Source organism: Balaenoptera acutorostrata, chromosome X (assembly GCF_949987535.1).
Source record: "Balaenoptera acutorostrata chromosome X, mBalAcu1.1, whole genome shotgun sequence".
Classification (NCBI taxonomy): Eukaryota; Metazoa; Chordata; class Mammalia; order Artiodactyla; family Balaenopteridae; genus Balaenoptera; species Balaenoptera acutorostrata.
Window position 1 is genome coordinate 77,545,867 of NC_080085.1, and position 24,161 is coordinate 77,570,027.

The following is a 24,161-nucleotide window of genomic DNA, read 5'->3' on the forward strand; positions in this document are numbered from 1 at the left end:
TTCTCAACAAAATAAGAGCAAATTGAATTCAACAATACACTCAAAAAATCATACACCATGATCAAGTTGTTTCATTCCAGAGATGTAAAGATGGTTCAACATATGCAAATCAATAAATGTGACATACCACATTAATAAAATGAAAGATAAAAATCATGTGATCATTTCAACGGATACAAATGGGGAAAAGATGAAAATTTTTTCTCTAGGATTGGGAACAAAACAAAGATGCCCATTCTTGCTACTTTTATTTAACATAACACTGGGCTATGGAATAAAAAAAAAATGAAATTATTTACAAAACAGAAACAGACTCACAGACTTTGAAAACAAACTTATAGTTACCAAAGAGGAAAGGTGGTGGGGAGGGATAAATTAGGAGTTTGGGATTAACATGCACACACTACTATATATAAAATAGATAATCAACAAGTATCTACTGTATAGAACAGGGAACTCTACTCAATATTCTGTAATAACCTATATGGGAAAAAAATCAGAAAAAGAATGAATAAATGTATATGTATAACTGAATCACTTTGCTGTACATCTGAAACTAACACAACATTGTAAATCAACTATATTCCAATATAAAATAAAAATTAAAAAATAAATAATTAAAATAATACCCTAATTTCAAATTGAATAAAAAATAAAAGATTTATTTCTGAATGCAAAAAATAAATAAATAAATAACATAACACTGGAAATCTTAGCCAGAAACTTAGACAAGAAAATGAAATAAAAGACATACAAATTAGAAAGAAAGAAGTAAAATTGTCTCTATTTGCTGATGACATAATATCATATACAGAAAACCCTCAAGTCTCCAGCAAAACACTGTTAGAATTAAGAATGAATTTAGGTAAGTTTCATGATATAAAATCAATATACAAAAATCTGTTGCATTTCTATGACCTTACAGGAAACTATCATAAAGAGAAATTAAGAAATCAAACTCATTTGCAATTGCATCAAAAAGAATTAAATACTTAGAAATATACTTAACCAAGTAAGTGAAAGATTTATACACTAAAAATTATCAGATGCTGATGAAAGAAATTGAAGAAGAGACAAATAAGTAGAAAATTAATCTATGCTCATGGATTGGAAGAATTAATATCGTTAAAATGTCCATACTGCCCAAAGTCATCTACAGATTCAATGCAATCCCTATCAAAATTCCAAAGGCATTTTTCTCAGAAATAGAATAAAAAATTCTAAAATTTTATAGAATGAGAAAAGACCCCTAATAACCTAGACAATCTTGAGAATAAAGAACAAAACTGGAGACATTACACTTCCTAATTTCAAACTACATTACAAAATGATAGTAATCAAAACACTATGTTATTAATATAAAACCAGACACATAGACCAATGGAACAGAATAGAGACCCAGAAATAAACCTTTAAATATATGGGCAATTAATTTACAACAAAGGAGCCAAAAATATACAATTGGGAAAGAACAGTCACTTCAATAAATGGTGTTGGGAAAACTGGACAGCTACATTCAAAAGAATGAAACTGGACCCTATCTTACATCATACACAAAGTCAATTCAAAATGAATTAACAACTTAAACTTAAGATGTGAACCCGTAAAATTACTAGAAGAAAACATAAGTGGTAAGCTCCTTGACATTTTTCTTGGCGACGATTTTTTGGATTTGACATCAAAAGCAATGGCAACAAAAACAAAAATATACAGGGACTACATAAAACTAAAATACTTTGGCACAGCAAAGGAAAGCATCCACAAAATGAAAAGACAAGTTATGGAATGGGAGAAAATATTTGCATATCATATATCTGATAAAGGGATAATATCCAAAATATATGAAGAACTCACACAACTAAATACCAAAAAACAAACAGAAACAAACAAAACAAAAGCAATCCAATTTTTAAAAGGGCATAGGAACTGAATATATGTTTTTCCAAAGAAGACATACAAATTGTCAACAGGTACATGAAAAGATGTTCAACATCACTAGTCTTCAGGGAAATGCAAGTCAAAGACATAATGAGGGGGCTTCCCTGGTGGCACAATGGTTGAGAATCTGCCTGCTAATGCAGGGGATGCGGGTTTGAGCCCTGGTCTGGGAGGATTCCACATGCCGCAGAGCGGCTGGGCCCATGAGCCACAAGTACTGAGCCTGCGCGTCTGGAGCCTGTGCTCCACAACAAGAGAGGCCGCGATAGTGAGAGGCCCATGCACCGCAATGAAGAGTGGCCCCTGCTTGCCACAACTAGAGAAAGCCCTCACATAGAAACAAAGACCCAACACAGCCATAAATAAATACATAATTAAATAATTTTTTAAAAAAAGACATAATGAGGTATCATCTCACACCTGTTAGAGTGGCTGCCATCAAAACACAGGAGATAATAAGTGTTGTAGAAGATGTGGAGAAAAGGGAATACTTGTGCACTTTTGGAGGGAATGTAAACTGGTATATCCACTATAAAAAACAATATGGAGACTTCACCTCAAAATTAAAAATAGAACTACTATATGATCCATCAATTCCACTTCTGGCTATATTTCCAAAGGAAATAAAATCAAAATTTTGAAGAACTATCTACATTGCCATGATGCTTGCATCATTATTCACAATAGCCAAGATATGGAAAAAATCTAAGTGTCTGTCAACAGATATATAGATAAGGAAGAAAGAATATATGGTGCCCATAGATATAGATATATTATATATACTATATTATATATAATGCAGTAGTATTCAGCCATGAGAAAGAAGGAAATTGTGCCATTTACAACAACATGGATGGACCTTGAAGGCATTATGCTAAGTGAAATGATTCAGACAGAAAAAGACAAATACTCCATGGTGTCATTTATACGTAGAATCTAAATAAAAAGTCAAACTCATAAAACCAGAGGGTAGGAAAGTGATTTCCATGGGTTGGGGGTAAGGTAATAGAAAGAGGTTGGTAAAAAGGTAAAAACGTTCAGCTATAAGATGAATAATCAGATCTAAGAATCTAATGTATAACATGATATGTATAGTTGATAACACTCTACTATATAATTAAAATTTTGTAAGTGAATAGAACTTAAATGTTCTCACCAAAATAGATAGATGATAGGTAGATAGATACTTATAGATGGATAGATAGAGTGAGGTAATAGATGTGTTATTATCTAGCTGGGAGGAATACTTTCACAATGTATATCTATATCAAATAATCATGAAGTACAATTTATTTGTCAGTTATACCTCAATAAAACTGAAGAAAATGATAGAACAAACTAAAGGCCATTATACAGAAATAGACAAGTTTAGATTGTGGGGCATTCTATAAGATACTTGGCTTATTCTTACATAAGGGTCAATATCATGAAAAAAATGGGACATTCTAAATTAAAGGAGAATGAAGAGATATAATGATCAAATTCAATGTGTTTCCTTATATAGATTCTAATTCAAATGCTATAAAATATATTTCTGAAGTACTATCATCTAGCTCTTAGATAATATAATTGTTGAGCTGCACCCCACAGGCCTACAAGGCCTATGCTTGCCCAGCTTTAAGACCCTGAGTCAGCAACAGAGACTTCAGTGGTTTAATTGATGGGGGAGCTTACACATCTGAAGCAAGGTCCTGAAGCAACACCCGATCATGTGCAGTGCATGGTGGGCAGGACATAATGGCCGTCTTTGCCTGGGGTGGAGAGGGGAGATTACCAGTTATAGGGGAATTGATGTCAGGTGGGGTCTTAGTTACCAGGGAAACCAGTAGAGGAACGCTCCTCACCGCCCCTTTGATAAGAACAATCACTAGCTGGGGCCCTGGGAAAGTACACAGGAAGGTCAGTCATGTGAGTAGGGGATAGGTAAAGCAGGCACTGGTCTGGCAGGGGATGTACGGAGAACAAAAGAGCAACCATCTTGAGTGGCATGATGAGACAATAATATATAAGGGAATTAATTATTTCTAATCATGTTATATGTGTTACTGTGGTTGTATAAGAAAATAATCTTACTTTATCAAGAAGTATGCAAAAGTATTTAGAAAGAAAGGGTTATTAAGGATGTAACTTTAGGGGGCTTCCCTGGTGGCGCAGTGGTTGAGAATCTGCCTGCCAATGCAGGGGACACGGGTTCGAGCCCTGGTCTGGGAAGATCCCACATGCTGCAGAGCAACTGGGACCGTGAGCCACAACTACTGAGCCTGTGCGTCTGGAGCCTGTGCTCCGCAACAAGAGAGGCCGCGACAGTGAGAGGCCCGCGCACCACGATGAAGAGTGGCCCACGCTCGCCGCAACTGGAGAAAGCCCTCGCACGGAAACGAAGACCCAACACAGCCATAAATAAATTAATTAATTAATTAAAATTAAAATCTTTTAAAAGAAAAAGGATGTAACTTTAAAAGTTTTGTCAATATCTTTGTGAACATTATCAATTTTTAATTTAAGTGATAGGTATATGAGAGTTAATTGTACTATTATCTTTTTTTATGTTTGAAAGCTTTAATTATAAAACATTAAGAACAAAATAAGAGGTTGGTGATTCTTCTCTCCCTTTCTATCTTGCTGCCTAAAACGTAAATAGAATGGTTGGAGCTCTTGGAAGCAATCATAGAGTGGAGAAAAATGACTGTACCTTAAGAATGGCAGGACGATAATCTAGAAATTGCTTGGGTCACTGATGATCTCTTGAAGGAGACCTACTGCACCTGCCTTTGTTTCCCTGGCGATGGACTTGTTTTACTTAATAATGAGATAAACACTGTTGTGTTGAGGCCACAGTTATTTAGTTTTTTCTTTCACATTCATTTAAACCTAATCCTGTTTGATAAACATAGATAAAAATACGGAAGGGTAGATACTAAATTATTAACATAAGTTATCTGCAGGAAAGTGGAAGTTGACCTAATGTGGATGAGGAGAGTAGAAGAATCACAGTTATCCATTTATATAAAATTATGGAGGCATATTTTATAAAGAAATTGAATATTTATAAAAGAGAAAAGGAAATAACATTTAAAAATATAAGAAATGGAAAATAGGTGAGGATTTTTGTTGTTCTTAGAACATTTTGCTCACTGCTACTACTTCTTTTGGTTCTGGTTACCAGTTACATTCTTACTACTAGAAGTTAAAAGGGTAATTCCCAGAAATCTTTTTAGATTTAGTGAAGGAGAAGCAAAAATAACACCTTTTAAATTTGGAGTTAGAGATACTATAAAAAAAGTATAAAAGTCCACTTTCATTATAATCTCAAACAAGAAAATTACCTGAATGTTAGACTGACACACCCAGTTGTTTCTTTTTATGTTATTAGTAGGTCAGTGACAGGCTCCGTTCAACTTTGAAATGGTATTTCATTTACCACAATAGCTGTAAAAGAAACCACAACTTACTTAGCCATGAAGAACAATTCCCAAGTTATTTTTCTTGGCTAAAACAATGTGACCACCGTCAAAGATCCCCAAACAGGTAGAAAATCTATCAGGAAACAACTTTTATTTCAAACAGCCATAATTATTGCATTTTTATTGTATCTTACAAAGTGTGGGCACCTCCAGTAGCTCATAAAGTAAGTGCTCCTCAAAAGGTGGCCAGTGACGGTTCACTATTTATTTGTTGCTGGACTGCAAAATAAAATTACAGAAATCTGAGGTAAATTGTAGATACTTTTACAATAACTGACATTGTCACAACATTCAAGCATACGATCAGTGGACTTGCCTCCTTGAACAGAATATAGATCATTTTGAGTGCTGTCTGACTCATGTGTAAAGTGCACGAGGCATGAAGTGTCTACTAGTTAGGGACAACAGGGCCATAAAAAATATTAATAGCTTAAGGTTAGTTTATCAAATCCACCCAAAAGTATATAAAAATCTAAAAATATATAAGGATTTGTTTATTTTTATAAATTGCTATTTTTGTGATTGCTAAAATTTTTATAAAGCCTTTAAAATTTTTATATTTTAACATTACTAGCCAAATTAGGAAAGTAAAATGTATTATTTACATTTGACTATAGTATACTGATGATAAAACAAACTTCATTATTTTTTTTTAATAAAAGGCACTTTTTTTCTGAATGCAGCTACTGCTGTAAACTAAATTTTGATGATGAAAGTGATCTTGGGGGGAAAAAATGAAGACCAGTATAATTTGTACTAGTTTTACTTCAACATGTGCTCCTTCATATATTGATTTTCATATTTTAGCCCTGATTGATGGTGAAGTGCTAAAACCATAATTCAGTTTCTAATATACTGGCTATCAAAGCAATAAAATCAACAAAATTTAGGTGGCATTTATATTAAAAACATAAAGATATTTTCAGAACAAAAATAATTATTTTAAAGGAAGAATACTGTATTAAAAATTGACAGATGCAGATGTTCAAAATTTTACACATAAATATTAGTGCTTTGAGACCTTCTTATAATGTAGAACTTAAGATGGCTAAAACCAAAAAATATACATCTGCTGAGCTATTCTTAGAAAATTACATCAATGATGGTTATTTCAAAATTTTGGGAGATCACATGGCCAAAAGAAAGGGAAACTCAAATAACACTTTCCAATAACACCATAGCTCAAAATACTCAGGAACTAGAAAACACATAGAAGAATAACTCATAGACTACATACACCTAGCCAAGTATTTTACATGGAATTTGACAAAGGCACATGGAAATTCTTTGTGAAGATCTACAATTTGAACATGATGAGGATATGAAGGAAGAATTATTTTATTCAGTTTCTTTGCTGACAAACAAAGCTACTCTAAACTGTATTAAAATAGAAAAAAACAAATCATCAATTAACATGATTTGGAGTTTAAGTTTTGTCTAAGAGCAATCTCTTGTGGGACAGCTAGAATGGCAGAAATGTCCTGAATATAAACTTGCTTTCATTGCTGAGAACGTCTTACTATGAAAAAAAGTCAGGTGAACCAAATATGCCAAACACATTGATGTAGTAAAAAAAAAAAAAAAAAAAAAAGTGAATTACATGAGTCAATGTGATAAATTCAAAATTATTTTCTTTGTGTGATAATTTGGAAGCTAATCACATACAAACTTACTACATGCTGAAATACTGTTAATGAACACAATCAATATTTCTGCAAGATAAGAAACTAGTTTGGTTCAAAATAGTTGAAGATGTTAATTGAACAAACTTGTTTATTTATCTGATATATTTGGTATACTTAATCCTTACAATAATTCCATGGAAGGAAAAAACATGTTTTTTGATGATAGAAAAAGAAAAAATCCTGAAAGAGTTGTGTCCAATGATGACAAATATGAACTTATATAAGGAGAAGTTTCATTCAAAGAGACTATTACGATAAAGAGAACATCTCAATTTCAGAATCCTGCAAGTGTCTCAAAATCAAACAGATTTTTTTTAACAGTAAGGGATAAGCAATAAATATGAGGAAGTTGGAAAACGGAGAGGTAGTGAGTGAACACATGGTATGCGAGGTTTGACAGGTAATGTGTCTCACTGATTTCAACCATTCTCCATAAGCTGATAAGGGGAGCACATTTTAGTGCTTACTCAGGCTTGGGAGCAAGCCAAACTTTAAGAGACTTTGTGGGGAAGAGAGAAAGCTGACTAAAGTTTGGTCAAGACAAAGCAGAGGGTAAGAAATAGACAATTATGAACACAGTCAAAAATTTGTACAGATTATTATGGTACACTCCATAATTGAACAATTATCAATAAGTAGATAATAATCTTGATATTGTATGTTTGTGAAAAGTTACCACCAAATACACTACAAATTTGGTAAAATGTACTGAGTGTACTGAATTTTATTTTTCTTCAGAAGAAAATTCACACAAAGAAAATTCATGAATTTGGATTTCTTTTGTTGTAAGATACCTTAAACTTATCAAAACTTTACATAATTGCTGGAACTGGCTACTGATAAAAGTTTGAAGAGCATTGTCAAAATAAGGTCTTGTTTGCTTTTTTATGGATAAAACTTAAAAATTGGTATTCTGAGTTTGCTGAGATTACTTTAAAATTTCTTCTCTCTTTCTCATCAAATACCTCTAGGAGACTTGTTTCTCTATCATGAATACTATAAAAATGAAGTACAGACATAGTGTAGATATACATTATTCCTTATGAATAGTGTTGTCAATCCAAACTAGATTAGTTAAATAATGTCAACTAATGTTTCATGTTCAAATATTTTTAAATTTTTATGCATGCTTTTCCTTTGAAGTGTGCAATAGGCATTTAATATTGGGAATTGCTATTTTAATTATAGTTTTTTATTTAGGTATGATAATGGAATGATAAAAAGTTATAAGTGTAACGGGGGTCTTTATATTAATTGATCATATGCACATTTTCAGTGAACAATGTAGGCTTTTGTGATTCCATATGCTATATATATTCTAATAATATTTATCAAAATGTAATTTTATTTAATATTATAAATTTTTGAGCTTGTACTTTGTAAGACTTGCATTTTATATTTTGTATTTTACTTTTCAAAAATTAAAAATTAAAATAAATTTTTTTTGGTATTTTACAAAATATTAATCATCAATGGGTTAAGACTAAATAAAAGCTAGGCCTTCAGCACCCATGGTTTAAGAAGCAGTAAAAACGTGTTTAAAGTGGCATCTATACATGAGTTAGGAGGAATTGCCCTTTCTGACCCAATGAAGCCCATTACCAGAGCAAAAGGTTTAGCAAGTGGAATGAGAACTGGATTTCATCCCCCTCCACTGGGCATCCTTTTGAAAGAAGTAACCTGTACAATTGTGCTCAGCCCTGCACAATGTGTATGTTTTGTGAGAAACAATAATTACAATAATAAGGGAGGCATATTTTCTGTAGTTATTGTTTTCTTACTCATATTTCCTTTGACTGCAGAGCCTAACCCTGCCAAAAAGTGTGGCTAAAACACTAGAAATGCACCTTATAGCCCCATCATTATGGTGTTGCCTATGTGTCTACTGTCTAGTTGAAAGATAATAATAAAAGTTGATGTCTGCCTTTTTTATTGCATTGCACCAGGAGCCATGGAATCTGAAATGAATGGGGATCAAAGTTAAAGGGCAAATTCTAGAAAATAATTATTAAAAACAGAGCCTGAGCACTTAAAAATTTTATGTCTAAGCCATGTTTAGTGTTTGTGCTTCTGAGGCACTGAAGCAAGTCTGCTTGAAAATTAACTGCTTAAAAATTAATGAAGAAGGATTATTTTATAACCTTCACAATCAGCAACATGGAGTGTAACTTAGTGAAAGCGATTCACAGTCTATATATTGCATAATTAACATCTCTCTTTCCCATTCTCTCTCTCTCTCTCTCTCCCTCTCTCACGTACACATACACCTATTTGGTCAGAAAGCACAAAACAAGCAATGGATGAACACTTGAGGCTTCAGCTTTAATTTTCTCATGAAAATAAAGATATTGTCCAATTCTACCTGAGACAATCTGGATAAGACGTGGATGTGAAAAATCTTTAAAACTTTGAGAGAAAGTGACAAAGGGAGAAACTTTGTAAGCACAGAGCATGTGAAAGAAAAAACAGATGAAAAGGGTTTTTTGTTTTGGATTTTGTTTGTGAGCAATTGACGACTACTTTCCAGTTTGCTAAGCTTAGGAACTGCATTTAAAGCTTTTCATCTGTGAGTCAATTCTCATAGACACTCAGAGATTGATTCCAACAGTATAGAATCAAATAAAAACTTACACACATGTCAAACTAAGAAGATTTATTTCAACCCCTCAAGAAAAAATGAGTATTTAAAACTATAACTACTAAACTATAAAACTATCACTACTTTCTAGATCAATGTTTCTAAAAAAAATTGTGATAAGATGGAAGCTTGAAGCATGGGGATTTTGGGTGGTGAGCGACAGAAACTCCTAGATGGTAAGGAAAGAATTTTGAGTGGTGTGTCTACTTTTAAAAGTCCTCCTCAAATAATTATGTCATCCCCACCCTGGGGGTGAGAGTATATTCCCCTCACATAATAATTACAATGATTATTAAAATAATGTTTCCTGATTCCTTACACATTTTATAATTTCTAAATATTTATCATTTGGTTAAAATCAGTGATCCTTAAGGCAGCATCTCCATCCATTTTTTAAAAAGACAGACTCTAAGTTTAGTAGGCAGTTAATAAAATATTAACTAAATGATAAGGAGATGGAGTAGTTATTACAGTTAAATAAAGAGCATATATTATTCAATAATAGGTTATATGTCCAGCATCAATACATCACACATATGGGGATTACAAAAAAGTGTGTTTAGGATAAAGATCCTGTGTTTCAAAAGAATGAGTAATTCAGTGGGGTGGCAAAATGAGTATCTAGAGGAGCTAAGGAGTTAGAGAACAATTACATGTTAAACTGTGTTGGACAGCTCCATGAAGGCAAAGAGAACTAAAAGTAACAAACAACTGTTTTGTGAGATGCTTGTTGTTTATCATTTTATTTTTTCCTCACACAACAACCCTAAAAAGGATGTATTATACCTTTTTTATTGATTGACTCTAGGTGCCAAAACCCAGAGTATGTTTGTGTGTGTGTGTGTGTGTGTGTGTGTGTGTATGCAATTAGTATTCAGTTGACAGTTCCAGTCAGTAAATCACCTCTGCCTCAGTCCTACAGGAAAATGCCACCCAACACTTAGGGATCTGGCACTCCTCCTTGCAAACTACACACACCTCTTCATAATTCAATGACCATAGGATAAAGATAGTAGGAACCCTCAGGACTATGTTCAAGTGTTGGAACTTGCATCTGTTTCCATGTGTGATAGCCAGCTTCAAAAATGCCCCCAATGATTTTTGTCTTCTGATATTCATGGGCTTAATTTTCCGCCACTTTAAAACTGCACTGGTCTGTGTGGACAATAAAATACTTAGAGATGACAATGTGCAACTTCTGAGGCTAAACCATAAAAGGCATTTCAGCTTCTAGGTCTCTTGCTCTGGGGAAAGAGAGTTATTATGAGATAAGGAAAATTCAAGTATCTCTGTTTAGAGGTCCACATGGAAAGGTTACTAAGGCTTCCAACCAGTAGCCAGTACCAACTTACCAGTCATGTGAGTTAGCTACTTTGAGAGCAAATTCTCCAGCTCCAGCCATGTTTTTGTAACTGAGCAGGACCCTATGGGGACTTCCCCATGCAGGCTTTTTCCCTATATCTTCTGCTTTAGCTCCTCTCTGAACTACCTAGATAACAGTATCCAATGCATATTTCCTGAATTGTTTTACAGATGTGAAAACCCCCCACCAAATGGAAAATGTTAACTACTTGATGACCATGAGCACATAAACTCCAGGCCTCCTGGAGCCTAAGGATTGATAATGTTAACCTCTATGACATCGTCCTGTTACCTCACCATCAACCAACCAGAGAATTGTGCATGAGCTGATTACATACCCTGCGAACACTCCCTCACCTGGCCTTTAAAAATGCTTTGCTGAAACACTTCAGAGAGTTTAGGGTTTGGGGCATAAGCCACCCATCTCCTTGCATGGTCCTGCAATAAACCTTTCTCTGCTCTAAAATCCAAAATTTCAGTTTGTTTGGCCTAACTGTGTTTGGGGCTCAAGAACCTGCATTTGGTTACATTTTCAGTTGACAACTGCCCTGGCTGACATCTGACTGAAATTTTATTAAACTTATGAGAAATGCCCTGCCAAACCATTCTCAAATTCCTGACCTACAAAAATTGTGAGATATGATACATGTTTGTGTTTTAAGCCAAAAAGTTTGAGATAATTTGTTACACAGCAATACATAACGATTAAAAATTTTTGTACCTAAAAGTATAGTGCTGCCAGAGTTAGGCAAATCTCTATGGAGTTTTCTCATTCTCTATACAGTTATGAATTGACTTCCTAAGGCTTGCTCTTAGGCCAGGATCCCAAGTTTTTAATAAAATTTATTTTAGAATGCCCCAACTCTGCAGAAACACAAAAAAGTTTCCACTTCACCATTCCACCTCATGTTTTTCTTCATTGTTAGCTTCTGGCTAATTTGTCCATAATATACCATCCGTTGATCATTTTGTTTTAATCTAACCAATAGGAGCTATGATGACATCCATTTAGTTTGTCTTAACATTTATCCAGCTATTGCCAGCAGGACTCCAAGGATAGGATGAAGAAAATCAGCACTATTTGTCTCAGGAACTCCTTCCAAATGTCTTTGGTTTAGTCAGTTAAATAAATCTTAGATTTATTAACCATAAGAGTCTATCTTAGAAAGGTGGCTTCCTCCTTAAGTTTCTGTACTAATTTTATCAAACTAACCAGAACGTACTTGGGTACAAAAAGATATATTAATAATTTGCACTGTAGAGGAGAAAAAATATATTTTCCTTCCTTTCTTCTAGGTTCCTGGCTGGGGTTCCCAGAACAAAAAGTGTAACAGAGAAAAATATACAAATTTATTTAATGCATGTTTTTAAATGACACAGGGGCCTTCATAAGAAACTGAAGACACAAAGAAACAGACCCAAAAATGTGGTTAGACCAGAGCTTTTTCATGCTAGGATTGATGAAGAGTGAAAAGTTGTGGAAAAATGTAATAGGACAAAAGGTATGAGCTAAGGGTAATAAACTGGGGGAAACTTAGCAAGGCTTGCTGTTCCCATTTTTCTCAGGCAGGTGCCCCTCCCTCATTGAAGATTAGGATGTTCCTTTTCTCTGGGTATAGGGAAGGCATCTCTCACAGGAGATTTTATCACCTGCTTCAGGGAAAAGTTGGAGAGTCCTCCCAGCACTTGCCATTTTTCAAATTCCTTCAGTTTAAAATATTCAATATGCCAAGGTACCATATTTTGGGGTAGTATATCTTTAACCCTATCAGCCCGTACTTCACTTTGGCCTACAAGGGAGAAATCAATGGTAAATTCTGTTATCTTTACAACTTGAGTAAGTGATGTGAAGCCTGACTTAAATGCCTTCCAGAATCAGACAGGGTCCTGAGTCACTTGAGCTAAAGTCCAAGATAAATTTCATACCACCTTTCTAATAGAATAAGTCTTTTTTATTTATTTATTTATTTATTTATTATTTATTTTTTTTGGCTGTGTTGGGTCTTCGTTTCTGTGCGAGGGCTTTCTCCAGTTGTGGCGAGTGGGGGCCACTCTTCATCGCGGTGCGCGGGCCTCTCACTGTCGCGGCCTCTCCCGTTGCGGAGCACAGGCTCCAGACGCGCAGGCTCAGTAGTTGTGGCACACGGGCTTAGTTGCTCCGCAGCATGTGGGATCTTCCCAGACCAGGGCTCGAACCCGTGTCCCCCGCACTGGCAGGCGGACTCTCAACCACTGCGCCACCAGGGAAGCCCTAAGTCTTATTGTAGGTGAACATTCCACAGAATACTTGGCTCTGCAGGATTCCTGATATCTCAGGGATGTTTGCTTGAATACTTGAATGTTTCTGCTAAGTATCGCTAAGAGAGATTGAGAGAGAGAAAAGTTCACGTCTGCCTGTCACACATAGGACACAAGAAGTGCAATCCCACAGGGCACACATTGAGACAGGAGGGAAAGGGGCAGGACACAAACACTAGATAGTTGAAGAAGGGGTGCAGCTGTGGGATGTGATAAAAACTGGCTGGAACTGGCTGAAACCAAGGTGGCTTTGAGGATAGCGAAGTCATTGACCTTTAGCTCATTATACCTTCATTGTAATACTAAAAATCACTCTCCTTTATGCCATGAAAGTTCTGAGGCAGAACATAAAAGGACAAAAAGTGGGCAGTGACCCAATTTCTGGGAAATCCCCCCCCCTTACCCAAATTAGCAAAAAAATTTCTCCTACTTGTTAGTATATGAAATTACTTAGCCCATAAAAACCAACAACCCCAGGCCCTGGGGCTGCTCTTGCCTTCTAAGAGAGAAAACATTCTGACTATGGAATGTGTACCTCTCTAAGTAAACTCACTTTCTCTTTATTATGACTTGCTCTTGGATTCTTTCCTGCGCAAAGCCAAGGATCCTCACTTGGTGGTTCTGTTTTCAGAGAGACAGCAGTGAGCAGTCCTGAAGCAGGATCTTTGTTCCCTGCCCACGAATTGAACCTGGGTAGTCTGGATGAAAACCAGGAATCCTAGCTGCTAGTCCACCAGGGGCTAGAGGCTAGAAGCAAAGTTGCCCTGGCTTTTGCCCCATTTGAAAACAAGAATATTTCAAGGAGGCAAAAACTGTAAAACAGGTACAAAGTTTATTATCAGAAGCACAGCACAACATGTGGGAGAGCACACAGAGAAGGAGTTTATTTATTTAAGACAGAAGCAAGGCAGAAATACACACTTGGAGCGAAAGGGTATGGGCATCCTCTTTAATGAGGAGGAGTGCAGTAAAGAGGCAGTTAAATCATTTTTATATGGGCAGTTCTTCTGGGTCTTTGTTCTTCTCTGGCCAATTATCTTGCTTCTTTTCCCACATTTCACCTACCCTAGGACCCTTCCCAATATGCGTGCACATCTTTTTGCCAAGATGGATTCCAGCACTGAGACTAACAGGAGGTTTGACAACACATATTATGGGGTGGCACCCCCTCCCTTTTTGACCCCCAAGGAGCCTTTCTGTACATGTGTAGTTGGGGAGGTTTCCTTGACCTCAGGAGTGATAGATGAGGTCCTCATCTTTTTATTCCAGCAGAGCTCAGTTCCTGCCATTAACTTTATCTTTGGAGTGTCTAGGGAAAACAAAGCTCCAATCTAATCCACTTGATGAACTCCAGGTGCTCAGCCCAGGGTACAGTCTATCTCCTACCTCAGTTCATCCTAGGACTCCTGAGGGTCCCAGGACATGACATTTCCCTGTCTTGCAACAATATGACACCCTTGGAAACAAAGAATATACAACTGTTAGGGACTTCCAAACAGGACATAAATCAATCAGGGGGCTCAATTGGACAGAGCCTCCAATCTGGTCTCGTAACTCGCACTGGTTGTTAGGTTTAGGCCTCTCTTCTCCCCACCCCACCTCAATCAACTCAGATATTACAATTCAGTTTAGTCCTTTATTCAGAGGGAAAGCTTAAATGTAGTCAGTTTTAGGCAATCCTGCTTGCCCAAGACACCAATTTTCTGAGATGTGGATGACATCTATAGATGTCTTGTGTGGAAAAGTCAGGAGCTGAGGCCATCCCCAGCTGTCTTTAAGGGATGCAGGGGGAGACATATGGTACTCTCAGCAGTCAGTTTGAATTCAAAGTCATACAGTGACATAGAAAGCAGTTTGGAAGAACTGCTCCCACCCAGGGCAGCAAGGTGGAGCAAGGACCAAGCCTCCAGAACAGCTTCTAAAAGACAAACTAATTAGTGTTCCCTTTCCCTAATACTTTCCATGGGTTTAAGTTTCCCTTCCTTAATATCATGGTTTTTGCTTTCCTTCTATTTTTACAAAATCTGTGTGTCCCATTTCAGTAACTCTAACTTTACACTTTTTCCAGTCCATAACATGTTAGTAGAAGACAGACAAAAGCCTTTTCACAGATGGACAATTTCATACAACTTAAACAACGTCTGAGTCTCTCAGCTCCCTTTCCAGCCAAGCTGACCTGAGATTACTGTTACAAGAAACAAAGAAACATCAGGCCCAGCGGAATGATCAGGTCAAAATTCAGATTTGTTTTTTTCAAAATATATCTACACGATCCAATAAATGTCTAGAAAGAAGATAAACCCTCTCTGGGTAGAGTTGCATTTAGTAATCATACTAGGGTGTGTGCACCATGAAAGGTAAGGGTGAAGAGTCAGACTATCAGCTCATCGTTGAGTGACTTCTGCTATAAAATGCACAAATCTCAGACTGCAAATAGTTTGAATGCAAAAAATGCCAGCAGTAGTGAGATATCCCTGAAAGAGGGCTGAAGACCCAATTTAATTCAATCACCCAATAGATGGGGGGAGGAAAGGGAGTCTCCACCCTTGAAATTTGGCTCCCATCCAGATTGTAGTTTTTGGCCGAAATCACAAGCCAGGAATGAGATAAGTTATATCAGCAACAGTTTCATCTGCTTGTGACCCAGGCAGTTCATCCAATACCCATGATTCATTTTCAGAGCTCACAGCTCCACAGGGGGCTGTCATTCAATAGTCTCAGAGTCCTTGCATTGCCCATTGAGCAGATGACCATGCCTGCTCCCAACTTGGAAAGCTTAAAGCCACCGCAGGCAGAATTGCATAAGCCAGACCCAAGCAGTTAAAGGAAACCTCCTGTGATTCTAGGATACCGAAAACAAACCAACAACAGCAAATCTCAACTCCTCCCCAGCCAAAAAAAAAGAAACAACAAACAAACAGTGGCTCCTCTCTGCTTTTCTGCTTTTGGAAGTAGAAGGGGTAAATGCCCCTTTCTCATGTAAATCTGAGGCTCTGCTGGGTTATATGGGGCTTTCTTGCAAATCATTTTTTTTTTCTTTTTTTTCTTTAAGCCCCCTTTTCATCAGTCAATAAGTCCAAGTTGACCCACTCCCAAAATGGGTACTTCTCTTTTCCACAAGAGCTCATTAGCAAGCTTTAAAGGTACTTTTCAAAAAAGGTACTTATCTAGTAGCCTAAAACTCTAAATGTACCTTCATATAGAGACTGCCTCCTTCCTTCCAGCTGTCTCCCTTTACACATTGTCTTTCTTTAGACAGAAATCACAGGAAATTCCATCGAGGAGACTTGTTCTGTCTCCCATATTTGAAAAGTCTAATAAGATTTTAGTCCCCCTTTTTGATGGTAAGAAGCCAGAAGTTATTTTCTTGACTGCCAAAACCTGAGGTTAAGAGGCATCCATCCCCACCATGGGAAGCAAAAAGCAGTTTACCCCACTAATGCTTCTCTTTGTAGCTTTCCCTCATCAGGGATGATTCATCTCAAGCACTTGTGACAAACATAATATTCAACATTGATTTCTACCATACACCAAGGTGCAATAACATAGAACAGGGGTCCCCAACCCCCAGGCCATGGACCAGTACCAGTCTGTGGCCTGTTAGGAACCGGGCCACACAGCAGGAGGTGAGCAGTGGGCAAGTGAGTAAAGCTTCATCTGCCGCTCCCCATCGCTCCCCATTGCTTGCATTACTGCCTGAACAACCACACCCCCCACCATCCGTGGAAAAATTTTCTTCCATGAAACTTGTCCCTGGTGCCAAAAAGGTTGGGGATCACTGGTATAGAAAATTCAGTGCCATTAGGGAAAAATATAGTAATTAAATTCACTATTGATGCCAAAAACTCGGCCTCCGTGCACTGAATCTCTTGATGAGCTTCTCTAGTTCCTTTAATCTGGCCTCAGGTGGTCTCTTTTGGAATGCTGAATGCTAACTTCATTTTTTGGGGGTTTTGGTTCTGTAAAGAGCTCAAAGATATTGTTATGTATATCCCTTGAGGAAGGACCAGGACCTTGCCCCAAGGCTGCACTATTGTTTCTTGACTGCTCCTCCCTTGTCTCTGCATTCCCCGCCCCCACTTCCCTGATGAGCAACTGTTTGAATCTGCCCTTTGAGGCCCAGGGAAGGTCATGGAGGATGGAGTCTGTTCCCTAAAAACAAGAAATGGGGGTGGGCACAGAAAAACTTCTCTACCCAGGGGCCCCACAGTGTCCTGCTCGGTTTCAGTATTAATGTGGTTAAAATAACAACTGTCAAGAGAAGCAATATCTCCAGCTCCAGGCATGGGAATGCAAATGTGAAGAGGAATGCAGATGTGATACAACCTTTTAAACTGTGACCTTTTTATTTTCTTCAACATCTTGCCTGTGCTGGAAGGTTTTAGGATCTTTTTATCTGCCTTCTCAGAGGCCCTTGCAGTTTAACCCTACATGCCAATCATTCACCCCTACTTCCTGTGTCCCTTCCCCTATGTGGGCACATGTGTGCTAGTTAAAGGGAGCAGATTTGGTTATACCAAAGTATGTTTCTTTGGCATAAGTATTACTTTGGGTTAAAGAAAATCAAACCCCAGAATATTCCAGAAAAGCTCTTTACCTCCCCCTCAACTGATTAAATTTACATTGCAAAAAGGGCTGTACCAGGGAAAAGAGCTATTACTAGAGATATCTTTTTGTACTTAAGAAACTTATCTGCATAAGAGAGCAACCTTTTTTTTCTAAACATCTCCTCTTCCCTTTCTGTGAATGGTCTTTCTCCCCTTTGTATTCCCAAAACCCTATCCCTTTCCTTAGTTCAGAATGGTACAGAAGTTTCAATTACCTGGCTGCCTATTGAGTCTCATATCTTTGGGGCTTTTATACATAGGAAATTATTTTTTTTCTCTTGTTAATCTATCTTATAACAGTTTAATTATTAGACCAGTCAAAGACCTTAGAAGGGAAAAAGAGAAAAAATTTCTGCTCCTACCATAGTGTCTAACGGAGTTGTCAATATTCAAATTCCCTCACCTTCCCCATTTTTCCACAGCATAAATAAACAATTGTGGGGACACGTTTAATCCTTACAAGGATGAAGTAAGAATAGAAAGAAGATGAGGAGTCAGAAAGGATCAGAGAATGTGTTTTGCAATAGTAAGCCAGACACCCTTCCCTGTACTTTTCAGCTGTAATTTCAGGGCACCTTAGTGCTGATGCTTAGATGACCACATCTTGGACTTGACTTGATGCTATAATGGAATGAGACTTGGGGGTCTTAGGGGGAGTGGCGGAGGTATAGACTGAAAGAAAAGTGCACAATGTAAGAGTTGTTAGTTTCAGTTTTACTTAGGGAACTTACTGAGGATTATAGCCCAGGAAACAGCCTCTCAGTAGCCCTGAGAGGACTGCTCCTTGGAGGCAGAGGAGAAACCAGTGTATATATGTATGATTTGTGGCAAGGGGATACACACAGTCAAGCATACATCTTGGTAAAAAGTTACTGCTAGTCACAAGGAACAGATATCTCAGTTAATGATTTCAGTAATTTTTCTATGTATGGGAAGATGCAAAAATCTGGGTTCATTAAAATTCTTCCTGAGATATATAAATATAACTATCTAAGGGGCCTGTTTTCCTAAGCACAGAGAGCCTTGCTCTGGTTTTTATCCTGAATTCCTCTCAGGGTGCACTGTCGGTCAGTGACTGAAGTGGCTAATGACTTAATTCTTGTAGAACTGAATGGTAAACAAGATTCTTTCTTTTACAAAAGACTTTACTCTCTTAGGTTTGATAGCTGAATCTATGAAATAAACTGACAACAGACAGCTTACAGAAGAAAAAGTACACAAATTTATAAATTTTTAGTATTATGTGCATGGAAGCATCACAGGAAAAAAAGTGAATACCCCAAAATTCATGAGATTTGAGAGCTTATATGCTGTCTTAATAGGGGAAGGTGAGGGGGAATGTGGGCCACTTAGGGAAGAGCAAATGATTTTAAGAAAGATTAATGGGCCTGTTAAAGTAACCAGGTTGGGTTCGAGATGGAGTCACTCATGTTAAGCCCCATGTCAGCAAACCAAAACTTAACTAAGTTTTCATGCTTAGCTCTCCCAGAAAATGAAGGCTTTGGTCAAGCAATCAGTGCTTGCCTGCTCAGCACAAGTTACCTGACGCAGTTTCAAGATTTCCCTCTGCTCGATATAAGAAAGGTAACCCTGCTTTAACCTATCAGCAAATGCCCAGTATAACCTTCTTGTTCCTGCTCACTTTGGCCTATAAAAATCTTTTGTCTTATACAGCTCTTTGGAGCGCCTTTCTGTCTGCTAGATTGGATGCTGGCTCATTAGTAAATCAGTGAAAAAAGTCAAGAAGATCTTTGAAATTTATTCAGTTGAACTTTGTTATTTAACAGTACCTTAGAATAATAAATGGGAGGTATGGCAGTTTGTGATAAAGTTTGTCTGGGTGTAGTGTTGACTTCTAGTCTCCTCTCCTGTAGTGAGCCAATTTTCCCATAAAAATCCCAAGGAGGAGATTTATGACATCTGAGTTCTTTTTGGAGAATCTGTCTTTAGGAAGATAAGGGGAGTTCAGAGAAAACATCTCCCTGCATTTGCTGTTTTTCAAGGGATTTCAATTAAAGGTAATCAATATACCAAAGCAGCATATTTTGAGTTAACATTTCCTGAACCCCCTCACCAGCCTACATGCCTGAAGATACACAAGTGACATTGTGGTGAGCCCTACATGGAGAGAAACTGAGGTCTTCTGCCAAAATCAGCTCCTGTGATTAAGTGATCTTGGAAGTGGATCATTTTAGCCCCAGACAAGCCTTCAGTTGACTGCAGCTTTGGCCAACATGTGCCTGAAAATTTATGAGAGACCTGAAGCCAGAACTGCCCTGCCAAGCCACTCCTGAATTCTTGACTCACAAAAATTATAAGAAATATAAATACCTTTTTGCTGATTTTAGTCACTAAGTTTTAGAATCATGCAGCAATAGCTTTTTATGCAGCAATAGATAACTGATATACCATGCAATACCTATTTTTAAAACTTTTAAATATTATCCCTGTGTATAAAAGTATAGTTGTGGGTGTAGGGTATGAGTGAGAAATTGGGGAAATATGAATAGGAGGGAGTGTGCTTTACCAGAAACAGGACTTGTTGTAGGGTCAAAGAAATCTGGATTACGACCCTATCTCTGCTAGGGACTAGTTGTATGGCTTTGGTCAAGTAATTTATCCTCCTTAGGCCTCAGTTTCATTTATAACTGAAAACCAACTCCTACCCAACCCCATAGGCTTACTGGGGAAGGCTCAAGTTACTATGACTGCATAAAGAATCATCCTAAAATTTAGTAGCTTATATTATACATATAACATATATAATATATAACAATATATTATTCCTCAGATTTACTGTGGGTCAGATATTTAGGGGCAGCTTGGTTGGAAAGTCTCTCATAAGTTTGCAGTCAAGGACTGGGGTCATCTCAAAGGCTTACTCACTTACTTGTTTGACACCTGGGCTGAAATACACAAACAGCTGGAGGATGAAACAACTGGGGCACCTCTAGAATCTTAAAGAAAATCTCTGGGGTCCTTCCACATGGTCTCTTCACTATGGTGGATTTAGAGTAGCCAGGCATTTTACATGGCAGCTGAAGATTCCAAAGGAGTCCTGAAAAAAAAGCCTGGTAAAAACTGTATTGCTTTTTATGACCTCATCTCAAAACTCACATATCCTTGTTTTTGTTGTAGTCACAGGCCCACACAGGTTCGAGAAAAGGGAATATAGACCTCACTCTTGAAGGAAGACATCATCCTCACATCATAAGAAGACCATGTAGAATGGTGTATACATACTGCCGTATTTGAGAAATATAATTGGTCACAGAGAGATGAGAAAATACATGTAAATATATATAAAGATAGCACCCAAATAACTGCTTAAAAATAGTAGCAGTAAAAAAAAAAAAATAGTAGCAGTTACTTTAGTGTGAGGAAAGATAATGGAGGACATTGAAAACCAAGTAAGAAAAATAAAAACGTATCACACTTATGATTTCCCCAGAAATATTAATTATTAGAGACAAGAAGAATAGATTTTCAGCCTGACAGTTGCTTCTGCATAATAGCTAGCTTTTCAAAGCAGGTAACATCTTTTTTAGCTTCTACACTCCAAGACCCAGTGTAAGCTTCACATACTCATTTTTTTTTCTTTTTCAAAATCAATCAACACACTAAAGTTTCAGAATACTATTAGAGTTTATTGTAAATGGCTAGCAGATAAGTTAGAATTGTCTCATCTGGTTCTCACTCCACATAGTTGCTAGCAATTCTAACGCATGTATACTAATTATAATAAAAGTGGATGGAATTATAAGCAAATAAAATGACGGGTTTTCCTACATCTCATATAGATATACAGTTTACATAACCTGAACTAAGTGCACATGTTTTTTTGTGTTCTTTGTTGTTTTCCTAGTTTTACTTTACCCTGGTTCTTAACATAAGACACATTTTGATTTTCAGTAACCTAATCAAGTTATTATTTATATCCAATTTCATCAGAGTATTTGATGGAACTCCAAATATTTGTAACACTGTGATTAATGCTTCTTTATTTAGGAACTATTTAGGCAATTCTCAGATTAGTCAATCCTCATGCTGATTCAACTCTTCCTGCTGCTTTGTTTGCCGGCTCAATTCTTATGACCATCTTCTCAACAGGTGGATAGGGTGACTCAATGAAGTAAAAATCAAGTAATTTGGCTGTGTGTACTGCCTTAAAAATGTGGTAGATATGGACGTTTGTTCTTTGCTGTACTTACTGTAGAAAACTGAGATTCTCAGGGGAAAAAAAAATCAATGTGGAGATAAGATCACCTGCCAAAATGTGTAAAGTGACAGCTCCCAGAGGCAACAAAATATAACTCAAAGGATTCTATACCACTTCAGCTTTCTCCCTGATATAAATGCTTGCCATATAATGAGTCCTTAGTCATTTCCAAATCAGGCACAAAATATACCTATTGCACATTTATTATTGCAATCTTCTCATCCTTGAACACAATTATTGCATGCTACAGTGTAAAATGCAGCTATGATTAGGTAGATATATTGGGGAGCCTTGATAGGAACAAAAGGACTCTTTAGAATCTTTATTCTAAGCCTTGTTAACTTATTTGCTTTATCAGATTTGCTGCAGGATAGAGTCTCATATTAAATGTAAAAAAAACATTTTTTTTCTTCAGCTTTAAAAAGTTAAATGTGCTGTTTTCAGTCATTTTCACAAGGTTGTTTCTTCCAATCCAAGAACATGGTATATCTCTCCATCTGTTTGCATCATCTTTAATTTCTTTCATCAGTGTCTTATAGTTTTCTGCATACAGGTCTTTTGTCTCCTTAGGTAGGTTTATTCCTAGGTATTTTATTATTTTTGTTGCAGTGGTAAATGGGAGTGTTTCCTTAATCTCTTTTTCAGATTTATCATCATCAGTGGATAGGAATGCAAGAGATATCTGTGCATTAATTTTGTGTACTTTTACTTTACCAAATTCATTGATTAGGTTTACTACTTTTCTAGTAGCATCGTTAGGATTCTCTATGTATAGTATTATGTCATTTGCAAACAGTGACAGTTTTACATCTTCTTTTCTGATTTGGATTCCTTTTACTTCTTTTTCTTCTCTGATTGCTGTGGCTAAAACTTCCAAAACTATGTTGAATAATAGTGGTGAGAGTGGGCAACCTTGTCTTGTTCCTGATCTTAGAGGAAATGGTTTCAGTTTTTCACCATTGAGAATGGTGTTGGCTGTGAGTTTGCTATATATGGCCTTTATTATGTTGAGGTAGGTTCCCACTATTCCTACTTTCTAGAGAGTTTTTATCATAAATTGGTATTGAATTTGTCGAAATCTCTCTCTGCATCTACTAAGATTTCATATGTGTTTTATCCTTCAATTTGTTAATATGTTGTATCACATTGATTGATTTGCATATATTGAAGAATCCTTGCATTCCTGGGATAAACCCCCCTTGATCATGGTGTATGATCCTTTTAATGTGCTGTTGGATTCTGTTTGCTAGTATTTTGGTGAGGAAATATTCTTCTACATTCATCAGTGATATTGGCCTGTAGTTTTCTTTCTTTGTGACATCTTTGCCTGATTTTTGGTATCAGGGTGATGATGGCCTAGTAGAGGGAATTTGGGAGTGTTCCTCCCTCTGCTATATTTTGGAAGAGTTTGAGAAGGATAGGTGTTAGCTCTTCTCTAAAAGTTTGATAGAATTCCCCTGCGAAGCCATCTGGTCCTGGGCTTTTGTTTTTTGGAAGATTTTTAATCAGAGTTTCAATTTCAGTGCTTGTGATTGGCCTGCTTATATTTTCTATTTCTTCCTGCCTCAGTCTCAGAAGGTTGTACTTCTCTAAGAATTTGTCTATTTCTTCCGGGTTGTCCATATTATTGGCATAGAGTTGCTTGTAGTAATCTCTCATGATCCTTTGTATTTCTGCAGTGTCATTTGTTACTTCTCCTTTTTCATTTCTAATTCTGTTGATTTGAGTCTTCTCCCTTTTTTTGTGATGAGTCTGGATAATGGTTTACCAATTTTGTTTATCTTCTCAAAGAAGCAGCTTTTAGTTTATTTATCTTTGCTATTGTTTCCTTTTTTTCTATTTCATTTATTTTGCTCTGATCTTTATGATTTCTTGCCTTCTGGTAAATTTGGGTTTTGTTTTTTTTTTTTGGTTGTTCTTCTTCTTTCTCTAATTGCGTTATGTATAAGG